The sequence below is a fragment of the Anomaloglossus baeobatrachus genome, chromosome 4, assembly GCF_048569485.1.
Source record: "Anomaloglossus baeobatrachus isolate aAnoBae1 chromosome 4, aAnoBae1.hap1, whole genome shotgun sequence".
NCBI classification, from domain to species: Eukaryota; Metazoa; Chordata; class Amphibia; order Anura; family Aromobatidae; genus Anomaloglossus; species Anomaloglossus baeobatrachus.
The window spans coordinates 95,878,719-95,892,118 of record NC_134356.1 but is presented as its reverse complement, the minus strand read 5'-3'; the positions used below and the strand labels follow the sequence as shown (position 1 = coordinate 95,892,118).

At 43.2% G+C, this 13,400-nt stretch overlaps 1 protein-coding gene across 7 annotated transcripts in view; it reads left to right on the top strand.

Moving 5' to 3' along the window:
* The window catches only part of TCF7 (transcription factor 7), a 224,975-nt gene that overhangs the window by 118,353 nt on the left and 93,222 nt on the right, over positions 1–13,400 (top strand). The gene's annotated exons all lie outside the window — the stretch shown is intronic.

The following is a 13,400-nucleotide window of genomic DNA, read 5'->3' as shown; positions in this document are numbered from 1 at the left end:
TAACTTTTAATAGATTATTATTATTAAAATGTTGCCCAGTGATGCAACTATAAAAGTTGTTAGTGTAAACAAACAAAATCCAAATTCATGTCTGCGAGGACCAATTAGATGAGGAACCAAAACTGGAGCTAGCACACCGGATAGGGGTGGTTACTGTCATTAATGTATGAGTATAATTCGGACAGGCTCCAAAAGTTATGTATTAATTCCCTCTATTGTCTTTTGCTGATATTCCCTTCTCTTCCGGAAGTCAAAGGTGGACTCAAGCATTTTTCCAGGAAATCTTCTGAAAAATGCTCATGACCCCATTGACTTCAATGATACACGAGTTGTGCCCTTCCGAGGATCCAACTGCCCTTAATGAATACGGAGCTCCTGAGCATGGTAGTGCTGGCTCATCACTATTTGTAATACATAGGATCATTGAACACACCTACACTTCAGATTACGTGTGTGACCACCGTACACAACGTCCGAGGATACGATGTAGCATTCACTATTCAACCATTTCATTCATGATGCTCGTCCTGTGTAAGCTCATGTCAGACATTGTGAGGTTACGGTCAACAATGTGCTGCTCATGTAAAGAAACCCATAGTCATAGTTTGCATGAAGGCTCCATACTAAGCAAAGAGTAAAGGCTACTTTACACACTGCGATATCGGTCCCGATATCGTTAGTGTGGGTACCCGCCCCCATCTGTTGCGCGACACGGGCAAATCGCTGCCCGTGTCGCACAACAGCCGTCACACATACATACCTGTCCGGCGACGTCGCTGTGACGGGCGAACCGCCTCCTTTCTAAGGGGGCGGTCCGTGCGGCGTCACAGCGACGTCACTGAACCGCCGCCCAATAGCAGCGGAGGGGCGGAGCTGAGCGGGACATTACATCCCGCTCACCTCCTTCCTTCCTCATAGCGGCCGGGAGGCAGGTAAGGGGAGCTTCCTCGTTCCTGCGGCGTCACACGCAGCGATGTGTGCTGCCGCAGGAACGAGGAACAACCTCGTTACTGCTGCAGTAACGAGATTTGAGAATGGACCCCCATGTCGCCGATTAGCGATTTTGCACGTTTTTGCAACGATGCAAAATCGCTTATCGGTGTAACACGCAACGGCATCGCTAATGCGGCCGGATGTGCGTCACGAATTCCGTGACCCCAACGACTCCGCATTAGCGATGTCGCAGCGTGTAAAGCCCGCTTAACGTTTTATTCATTTCATTGATGAGCACTTACTTTTGTGCCACCAATGAGTGTAATTTTTGAGGATTCCACGTAGATGAACTACAAGTGATAGAAAAACTAGAGAATATCAAGACTTTGTGAGCACTTCATTACTAATCTTGGTGAGGTATTGTCATGGGAAGTTGGATTCATTCTTTCCTGATTGTTACTGTAGTATATAAGTAACTGTAGACGTTCTTGAGTCATCTTACTGTGCTGAGTCAAAACAACACTTTCTCACCCTAGACACAATTCATGATCTCTTTTTTGCACTTCCTGACATGTTGGACCGATTATCACCGATAGACATAGACAAACAAAAACAATTTTATAGAAAAAAAAAATATTTTGCATCACTATATTTTGACAGCTATAGCTTTATTTTATTTATTTTTTTGTAATTTTTACCATATTTTTTTATGTTTCACTTAACAATGTTAACTAGTGTGAAAGAGGTATAGATCAGGTTGTTAACTATAGCAAATATGTGTACTTTTCTTTTTATTATTGCTTAAATATTTGTATTAATTGCAATATATTTGTTTGTTGTTTGCTTTTTTTTATTTTGTGTTTTTATATATAAATGAATTCTTTTTTTTTCCAAACAATTTTTATTGATTTTACAAATTCTATACAATATCGTATCATAAGAAGTATGATTTTCAGGTTACATTGACATAAAATAAGTAAAAATTATAAAATTCGAACATAACATACACGAAACAAACCCTTGAGCCCCTGTGCCATTCTTTAATATTTCTAATGTTGATGCCGTGCCTTGATCATGCCATACCATCTTAACTTTGTCCTTCACCTTAGTCCCCGCTAAGTAATCCTCAACTCTCCCAAGCTGCCCTGGATTTCATTCAGAAGGTACCACTCCGTATGCCTAAAAGGTGCCACTAAATGGTTTATTTCTTCCTGTTTGAAATAAACTTCAATAAAAGTTTTCCACCTCCTAAAAAACTTGGTAGTCTTATTGTCTTTGTCCCTTTCTGCTTCTAGTTTCTCCATCCTCAAAAGATTATGTAGTTCGCCAATGACTTCCCCTGTGGATGGAGCCTCCTCCTGTATCCAATGTCTTAGGATGCACCTTTTAGCTATCATGGCTATGTCATGTATGATTGCAAATGTCTTTTTGTCCTGAGGATTCAGTCCCCCTCTAACTCCACCCTCAAAGAAGTGAAAAATCCACACCATTAACTCGCCCTTTGCTTGGTTACCCGATATTTACCTTGGTTACTAGCGTCCGCCGCTCTCACGCTGTCAGTGTCGGCTCCCTGCACAAGTAGCCGGAGTACACATCGGGTAAATAAGCAAAGCGGTTTGCTTATTAACCTGATGTGTACTCTGGCTAGGAGTGCAGGGAGCCAGCGCTAAGCAGTGTGCGCTGGTAACCAAGGTAAATATCGGGTAACCAAGCGCTTTGTTACCCGACATTTACCTTAGTTACCAAGCGCAGCATTGCTTCCACGCGTGGCTGGGGGCTGGTCGCTGGTGAGATCTGCTGATTGACAGCTCACCAGCGACCATGTAGCGACACACCAGCGATCCTGACCAGGTCAGCTCGCTGGTGGGATCACTGGAACATCGCTAAAGGGTGACGGCATCCTTAGTCTACTGCGTTGTGCTTAACCCCGCCCACACCTTTGATTGGCAGCTTTTTATGCACACCGTGCAATTTCAGCAAGCTTTCAATCAATGGTGGGCACGGGATTACACAGATTAGCCTGATTGGCCTGCACCACACATGTAATCAACCAGTGATAATCTCCTGGTGATAAAATACTGATTTGCTTTAAAACTACAGCACACAGCCTAATAAGTGACAAGTCCCTGAACACCTACATTATTCTGCTCTCAAATTACATAGCAAAAACCTGCTTACAGATTAAATGAAAATATCTGTATATGTATAGTTGCGTCTTTACATTTGAAACAAAAACTAAGCTATTCAACATCAGTATATTCAATAGACCGGGGCAATGTTGTGGGCTAAATGAATTGTAATCAGCAGCCCATTACCCATCCTAGACCTAAGATGAGGCTGTGTGATTGCAGAACGTTGGGCGAAAATTATATCTAAATGCACTCAGCACATACACTTGGCCATCCAGAGCCATTGGCTTCTACAGCGGCTTGGTTATTTCTCCTTACCTACTTACCTAATCGAAATTGTGGACTGGGCAGAATAATTGGAAAAGATGGATGATGCTCTGCCGCACAAACTGCATAGCATCCTGTTATTAATGGTATTTCTGTTGGTTTGGTTGTTGCTGGTTGTGAAGGTTAAGATTCTTCCTGAGGATGTTTCTGAGCTCCCTCTAGTGGCCTTTGCTAGAAGTGAGTCAGGTTCTGTGCTTGTCAGTGACACATGTGTGGGGCATGGCTCTTCCAGTGGGCCAAGCATGTCCAGCCCTTGGTGTATAAAAAAAGAAATTCTGCCTCAAGCTGATACCGGTGATATCGTTTCCTGTGTCAGTTTTGCACCAGTGAACAAGTCTTGAGCACCAGGTCCTCCTGTCATGTCGGCCGTGTGTCTGTGACCTGCTGGACATTTCTCCAGTGTGCTCCAGCTTGTATTCTTCTCTTGGAGATCTCCAGTGCTGTCTGCTTTTTTGGATGCAATTTTTGCCCTTTTTTTTTTTTTAGTCATCCTGATTTCACCTTTAGACCCTGGGAAAGTACTTTGTCTTCCATCTTTCCTGTGATTGAATGGTTTTCATGAATTTTTCTCTTGTGTGCAATGTTTATTTTGATTATGTTTCAATTAGTTTTGTAATGCTATGGAAGCTGTTCATTCTCGGTGAAAAAACGCATAGTGAGGTTTTGTCTGTCTGAACACGGTCCTGCGTTTTTTTTGCTCAAATATAGTTTTTTTGTGACAACCTGTTTTGGATGCTAATTTTGTCTGGTATCACTTGCACAAGAGTTCTTTGATGTAGTGGGTGGAGGATTGTGTGGTCCTAAGGGAATTTTGATAATCAGGAGTTGGCATATATTAGGGTTTTGCTGGGAGCACCCAGTGATCTATCCTATCCTTTTGTGTCTTAGTTAGCAGGGCCTCTCTTTGCTCAAGTCTATTCCTAACCAACTGTGTATTGTTTACTTCTAATATCATTGTCAATATATGTTGGGGGCTTTAACTATCCCTTTGGGGCTGCTCTGAGGCAAGTTAGGATTCCTTTTTTCATCTTTGAGGCTAGCTAGTTTCTTAGGCGGTGATGAGGCGTCTAGGTAGAATAGGCACGCTCCACCACTAGTTCTAATTGTAAATATATAGTGGGGGTTACCGCCTGTTAGTTTCCAACCACTCTTGTGCTCTATTTTTGGGGTTTACTAGGTTTTTTCCACCTGGACTCTTGGGGGAGTAGTTCATAGTTCTTGGGTTGCTTCTATCCCTGGATAGGGAAGGAGTTTACCCTTGAATTGCATATTTACCAGAATGTTAGCGGTCTCCTGACCATAACAGCATCCCCTCGCTTTATGGTGTTCCACAGGTTCAGCAAATTCCTGCTCTTTTTTGGGGAGTCTCCTGAACAGTCTGTGTTTTTTTTTTTTCCTTACCCTTCTTAGGTTTACCTGACCTTGAGTGATATGGTCTGAGAACACCAAACACACATTTCATGTTATATACGGCGATCGCCCAGATAGCTATTATATAAGAGAAATAGAGAGGCGCTGCCCCCACACCTTACACACTGCCGCTGGTGTCACTTTCTGTTGCTGGTGTCTGTTTTGTCGGCAGCTGTATACTGTGCGGTGACATTACCAGCTGTTACAGGCAGGTAGTGGTTAACCCCGAGTTATTGTGTTTGCTGTATTTTGCCACCTCCCTTGTATTCTTAACCCTAACAGGTGTCTAACAGTAAAAGTAACCAAAGTTTAGGAGACTATGAGCCCTCCACCCAAATACTAGCGCTTCTATGCATTAATTGGCTACCAGTAGTCCTCCTCGGTGTAGGCCTGCCATGTAAGCCCAAACCAGAATTCTTACTACTACTTTTTCATTCTGCAAACTTAATGTTATCCTTTAAAGGGATCAGACTATCAAGTGGGGAATCTTCATAGCCCAAAAAAAAACTCCCAAAAAGATATTAAAAAAGAATAAACCTGCTATATGTATAAATGATATAATGGTGTTCAGAGGTAGACGTGCTTTCTGTAGGAATACATCATAGACAATCATTTCCCCCTACTGTGAAATTAGTCACACACTCAAGTTATTGTGCAAGCACAGCAGCTCGAAGCACAACCATTATCCCAGATCTGTATCAGGAGACCTGACTACCATCTCCACGGCAGATATGCAGCCAGTACATATACCTCATATTCCTGTAGTTACCACTAGAGGGTGCCACTGTCAGCTTACAAAATAAGTTTGCAGGGCGTCTGTCAACAGCTTTGACCTTGTAAATCAGCTGACAGCATCAGATAGAAGACCTGGAAGCTGGTCAAAACATCATCTTCTGTATGTTTGTACACCCCAACAGTGAAACTGCAACTCCAAGAAGGAATAGTAGTGGAAGTATGAAAATCACAGGATGGATGGACCGATATGCAAATTATGAAAGAAAATGGAAACAAAATTTTCAAAACCTTGATTTATTCAGTATCAAGTTTAAACGTCATATACAGAAATACATGCACTTACATAGTTTGGCTATTATCATTGAGTGAGTATATTCATAGTTGTCCGAGGAATACTCTGACAACGAGGTTCAAAGTGGAGCGAGGCATCAGACACGGCTGCGTCCTGTCACCATTGCTCTTCAAATTATACAAAGAAGCAAATTTCAGGAAGGTTGGACTTGCCGAAAAAGAAGAAGAAATCATTTCAACAATCTTAAGGCCCCGTTCCACGCAACGACATCGCTAACGAGATGTCGTTGGGGTCACGGAATTCGTGTCGCACATCCGGCCTCGTTAGCGACGTCGTTGGTTGTGACACGTACGAGCGACCGCTAACGATCAGAAATACCTAATCGCTGATCGTTGACACGTTGTTCATTTTCAAAATGTCATTGTTGTTTCAGGGCGCAGGTTGTTCGTCGTTCCTGAGGCAGCACACATCGCTATGTGTGACACCCCAGGAACGACGAACAACACCGTACCTGCGTCCTCCGGCAACGAGGTGGGCGTGACTTCTGTGCGGCTGCTCTCCGCCCCTCTGCTACTATTGGATGCGTGCCGTGTGACGTCGCTGTGACGCCGCACGAACCGCCCCTTTAGAAAAGAGGCTGTTTGCCGGCCACAGCAACGTCGCTAGGAAGGTAAGTATATGTGATGGCTCCTAGTGATATTGTGCGCCACGGGCAGCGATTTGCCCGTGACGCACAAACGACGGGGGTGGGTGCTTTCACGAGCGACATCGATAGCAGTGTCGCTGTGTGTAAAGCCCCCTTTAAATATGCAGAAGATTCAATCGAAAGAAGACTAAGATATTGACTACTGCCTGGTATGATTGGAACACATTTGAGATGGACAGCGACAAACTGTAAGTTGTAAAGGACTTACACCTTCCCTGATCAATGATCACTCAAGATGCAGCGATGACACCAAAAGTCATTAGGAGAATTGCTATGGGCACATCAACAATGAAGTCACTGGACAAAGTCCTCAAATGCTGGTGTAAACGTGATCTGCGTAGAGGTGATAACCCTTATCCAGCAGTGGGTGCACCAATTCCCACACAAGTTTCTCACTCAACCCCAAGACAGGAGGGCATTCAGGGTGGTAAATCCAGGTTTCACTCTTTTTATAAACCTAAATCCGTGGGTATACCCTGAGGTATTCTCGCACAGCTTCTGAAGTTTAATTCTGTACCTTGCCCTCTTACTTGGTGCGGCCTGCACAGCCACGTGCCCGGGAGGAGCTGGACAGGAGACAAGCAGAGGAGGTGATCAAGGCTTTTTGCCGGCGTCCCTATATTTACCCCTTCACGACCTAGGACATAACGGTACATCCTAAATCATAAAGGGGTGATCACCACTGGCTGCTGCGGTGAGCCGATGGTGATCCCTTCACATGTCTGCTGATTTGAACAGTAGACATGTGTGACTTGATCCGTGATCCACTCGCGCCTGTTAACCCCTTAAATCACGCTATCAAAATATGGTAGCGTGATTTTAAAGTGCCCTAGTGAGGAACAGACCTTTTTCCCGCCACCATCGGAGGCCCCGTGATACGATCACAGGAAGTCAATAGTTGTCATGGTAGCACAGGGCCATGTGATGACTCCTGTCGCTATCATGACGTAGTTCCTGTTGCAGCCTGCAGCGCAGCAGCTGTAACAGTAACGCAGCATTTCTCCTGATAAGAGTGATGCTGCTCTGATCGTGAAAAATGAATCAGCAATCAGACTGCTGATTTTTATAGCCCCCTAGGGGGACTAGTAAAATAAATAAAAAAAGGTATTTGGTATCGCCGCATTCATAAATGGCCGTCCTATGAAAATATAAAATCAATTAATGTAATCGGTACACAGCTTAGCTGCAAAAAAATTCTAAACACTAAAATTACGTTTTTTGGTCGTTGCAAATGGTGCGCAAAATGCAATAACAGTTGATTAAAATGTAGCATCTGTGCAAATATGGTACCATTAAAAACGTCAGCTCAAGACACAAAAAAATAACCCATCACTGAGCCTCAAATCCCAAGACATGAGAACGCTACAAGTTGTGGAAAATGGCTCAAAAAGTACGCCAGTTTTTTTAACAAACTTCTGATTTTTTTTTTAACCCCTTAGATAAAAGTAAACCTATACGTGTTTGGAGTCTACGAACTCATACCGACCTGCGGCATTACACCAACACATCGGTTTTACCATATAGTAGGCATGGTGAATAAAATTCTCCCAAAACAATCGTGCAATCGCACTTTTTTTGCAATTTTTCCGCATTTGGAATTTTTTTGCCGATTTCCAGTAAACAGTAAAGCACTCATAGTGTCTCCATTACTTGTATATTTCAGCAAAGCTTCGCCATAGTCCACCTCAGGATTGTTTTTCTCCTGACGAAGGTTCTGAATCTAAGAGCCGAAACGTTAGCAAACTAATGGTGTGACTTTTTGCAGAAAAACACAAAATAAAATAGAATTATTTTTCACATCCCCATGTGTGCCAGAAATTTATATTATTCTTGAACTATTTTTTCTGAGCACCAGCTATATATGGTCGCAGAGGAGCATATTCAATTTATATATGGCTGGTCAAAATTGACCTGCCAATCACAGCATACGCGGTGGGCAATGTGTAGGGATGGTCCCCTGTCAGAGATAGCAGTCATCTTAACTCGATCATCGCGTGTTGCTGCGCAATGATCGGAACTTGCACTACTGTACATGTAGTGGCCCCGCCCCTTCTAGTCACATGGGTATGACACCAGAGAGGTCCTTCTAGCCACTTAGTAAAATACTTCTATCATAGAATTAGCATAAATATCAGATATGGGGAGGAACAACAGGCGGGGGGGGGGGGGGCGGGAATCACTATCACAACCTACCCCAGCTATTAGCTGATCGGCAGCTGCTGCCAATCAAAAAGCTGCTCATTTTACAAACTTTACTTTCTTATGTTTCTAAAACATTACATCCGAGCTGACAACTAAAAGTATGTATAGAATCATCATGATAGCAAAAGTATAGCACTGGCTTCAGGTTATATAGCAAAATCCTGGTGATTGGTGTGCTTTAAGTTTACAGTTTAATAATCCAGCAAATTTAAGGAAATTGGACCCCATCCTATATAAATAAGATGGCATGTCTGTAAAGGCCCTTTGGAAATTACTTTTATCATTATGGCCTGTTTGATATACACTGTTAAGTGGTCGAAAATGTCTTATAGTATAGAAATATGAGCTACCTGGTGTTAGGATAATCTGTTTTGGGCTTCATTTCAGAAGAGGCCTAATCTACCGAGGCTGCCCTTAGCAAAATGTTCCTTGACACACGGTCTTCTAAGAAAGGGATCTGCCTACCTGTTTCAAATTGTTCCCCGGCTTTTACCACAGAATCCTTTGATGTGATGAAATAAAGCTTTAGAAGGACATCCTTATTTTAGAAAAATATATCAAAGTGGTAATGAATCCGGTTAATGGTCCTTACGAAAATGCAATTTCTCCTTGGTGGAAAAGTGTGTTTACACACAGCTGGGTCCTAAAATAAATTCTATTATACCTAAGATTTGTGCATATTATAAGCAAGGGATTGTGCTGGTTACTTTATATCAGTATTAGTAGGAGGGGGATTTAAAATAAAATACTCTTCTTGTCTTTATACTATCCCACAGCCAGTTTTTGATTGTGATGGACGCCAACGTCAACAGGTGGACCCGTTAGGTTAAGTTCCCATGGTGCGGAGATAAAAATCTTAGCTGATTTTCTATTGCGTATTCACATGCACAAAATCTGCAGCATTTCAGAGTGCGGGCAAAGGTGTAATGAAATGTCATGTGCATGCCGCAAAATACACAGCGAAATCTACAGGAGGCACAGCCTTGGATACGTGCGAATGCAAAGATAAAATGTGCAGCTTCACGGTACCTTTACGACAATGTTGTAATGATGTCCGCAGTGGTGAGTGACGCTGCGGGACCTCCACTGCCTGAGGTTTACAGTAACAATGTTCTGCATAATCTAGTCTTAGCCTAGGGCTACATGCAGTGGTGTAACTAGAGTGCCACGGGCCCCGATGCAAAATTTAGACCTGACCACCCCCCCCCCCCCCCCCTTCCCCCTTGCATACGAGTCAGAGGTATGTTAGGCATTTATACATATAGCGTTTTAAATCCTATAAAGACATACAAGTTGCCTCCCTGTCATTATGTAGTAATGTCCCCCATTCAGGGCTCCCTCCTGGTATATATACCCCCATCCTGGATATATTTCCCCAATTTTGGTATATATGTTCCCTTTTCTAGGCCAAATCCTGGGATATGTAACCTCATCCTGGTAAAAAATGTCCCCCATCCTGGTAGCTATATCCCCCATCCTCGGGCCTTCTGGTATCTACTGACCCCTTCTTGGTATATACTGTCCCCTTCTTGGTATCTACTGTCCCCTCCTGGTAAATATGTCCCCGTTCTGTCTAGCACAAAAAAAATCAAACATTAAACTTCCCCTCCTCAACTACCAAGGCGCGCACTTCCTTCTGTGTAGCCAGCATGCAGTGGCTGTCAGGTTTCATTGGCATCGGTGCTATGGCAACGCATGATGTCATTGTCATGCGAGGCGCTCAGTCACTGAGACGCAGATGAAAGCTGCCGGCTTCTGTTTGGCCGGCAGTGTGTATCGCAGTACAGGGACCCAACGGGACTCTGTGCAGCAATGCATTTCACCTGGATGTGCGCACATCCAGCTTAAGCAGGGGCTGGGGTTAACGGGCCCCCTGAACTCCCTGGTCCGGTCGCAGTCGCGATACCTGCGACCACAATTGTTGTGCCCTTGGCTACATGCGTAACATTGAAATCACAATGTCTCATTGCAACATCATATCTAATGATTTTCTACGGTGTCTAATTGTGACTTCTTGTGACTTTCACAGAGTCACAAATGTTTACAAACGTGTTGGATATTCGGTTGCTGGCTGCACATTGCACATGACTTAAATGCAAGTCACATGCAACATCAACGTATCTGCATTTTGTTTCTTTTTACACCAGAATAACCGCTCTAAATCACGTGATGGCCATCTGCAGACCAGTTGCCCCAATGTTTTTGTTTGTGCAAATTGCTGTAACGCGATAAAGGTCTCCTTGTCACCCCAGTCTTAGGCTAATAATGGTGCCTGTCACCTTGATGACAAAAGCGGCACTGCATGTTCATGAAATGATCAAAGGAACATCTGAGGGCAGTGTGGACTTAAGGTTTCTGATATTGTAGTTGATGTGTAATAGTTGCAAAAATTGTGACTGTTTAGTTCTTGCAATTGTCAAGTTACTACTTCCCCATAGGGAAATGTGGCTGTGAAGCCTGTAGGATAGGTGCCAGTCACATAGTCGATGGGAGGTATGTATCACAGAGGTGATTCCTGGATGCAAGCTCTAATACACCTAGTACTAAGAGAGATATTAGGGCGTATCAGGTCCGGGTTTTATGAGCATGTAAAGCGCCATGGAATAAATGGCACTATAATAATTAATAATAATAAGGAGCAGATGAGAGATGGGCGGGTCTGGTTGCTCACACGCCCCATCATTGGGAGTGGTACATAATATAAAATAGAGACCAGTGGCCTGAGAAGGTGTCTGTGTGTGGAGGTTGCTACACCTCCAGTGGGACACCTGTGTCAAGGTAACGGGTCTTATCCTGAGTGGCCTGAGAAGGTGTCTGTGTGTGGAGGTTGCTACACCTCCAGTGGGACACCTGTCTCAAGGTAACGGGTCTTCTCCTGAGTGGCCTGAGAAGGTGTCTGTGTGTGGAGATTGCTACACCTCCAGTGGGACACCTGTCTCAAGGTAATGGGTCTTATCCTGAATGGGCGACCCTGCAGCTAAACAAACTGTTTCTATTCTATGTTTACACCTTTATGCCAGAGAAAGGTTTTATTCATGTTTTCTTGTGTAGCATTTTATATGAACTGAAAATAAATCAGCTAAACTTTTTAAATTAAATGGTTCCCGTAATACCACAACCAGCACTGAAGTGAGTGAAAACGTTACAAGTCTTAAGGCCCAGTCACACACAACGACTTACCAGCGATCCTGACTACGATGCGACCTGATAAGGATCGCTGGTAAGTCGCTGGGAGGTCGCTGGTGAGATGTCACACAGTCAGGCCTTACCAATGACGCAGTAACGATCAGCGACCTGTTGGGACCATGTAGGAGGTTGTTGGTAGGCGTCAAACACAGAGATGTGTCCTGCCCAGCAGGACATCGCCTTTGAAGAAAATGGTCCGGACCATTCGGCAACGACTAGCGATCTCACAGCCGGGGATTGATCGCTGGTAGGTGTCACACATAACGAGATCGCTGGCGAGATCGTTGCTCCATCACAGAAATCGTGACTCAGCAATGATCTCGTTAGCGATCTCGTTGTGTGTGACAGGGCCTTTAGTATAACCAGGTAAAGGGATACAAACAATAGAAGAAATGTCAGTGGGGAAATAAGATTTCTTATAGTGGCCCTTTCAAGACCCATCAATGCGCTTCCAGTGGCCGAGTAAAACAGAGATTTATTCCTCATAATTTAGATGATCACTGTCATTTTAGCAAACTTTGCATAAACCACTTTATATAGGAAAATATAATGAAGTTTGTAATATATCTGATGAAAGAAAGCTGCTTCTTTTTCCTCTAATGAGTCATTTGCTGGCCTCGTTTCTCCACTAATGAGCCTCCTATGCCCTCTGAATTCATCATCCACTACGAAAATCTGTCTTGGTCAAAGCAAGTCAACTACCAACATATTGAGGTTATCTGCTTATGCTTTGTAATATACCGTATTCAAGGGTAAGGAGGCGCAAAGAGCAAAAGACAAGCAGACACTGTTTTGTCTCACTCCAGCGCTGGACTCACATCCACACCGCTCAGTACTGCCCCATGGTTTTCATTCCATTCCAGATGTTTTTGCCTTATTCATCACTTTGCAACTTTCCAAAAAGTCACTGAATTTGTTGCTGATGTACTCCAGTGCCCCTTTTATTTCATCTTTAGTAGGTCTAACATATTTTCTCACCTTACCTTCAATCCAGCTACTTCAGACTTGGATCCTCCCAAGATGCTTTTTCGGTTTTCCACCATCATTATACCTGTTAATGTTTTTTTTTTTCTAATTCTGAACCTTTTATTTTTTATTTATGATATATCATATAAGGTTTCCTTTATTCTGTGCCTTATTTTTATTACCTTAATAAGACAGAATGGCTGGAGGCAATAGTGGCTACATAATTATAAGAATTTCTGTATTCACATTTAAACATGATTAGTTGTGGCTGCATAGCTGTATAATGCATCTTTTTATCTGTTTATTTCTCCTCTCCTTTGCAGAGATATTAGCTTGTTAAATTTTAGTCTATAATTTATGATCATTCCAACAGGACTTTGACTCTGGGGTGTGTCCTTCTTCCCATGTATGACATTGACCAATCATATGCAGGAGAAGAAAATAGAACACACCCCCAGAAGATCAAAAGAACATACTTTCTCCTGTGAGATGTAATGATAGACAGTCCTGATTT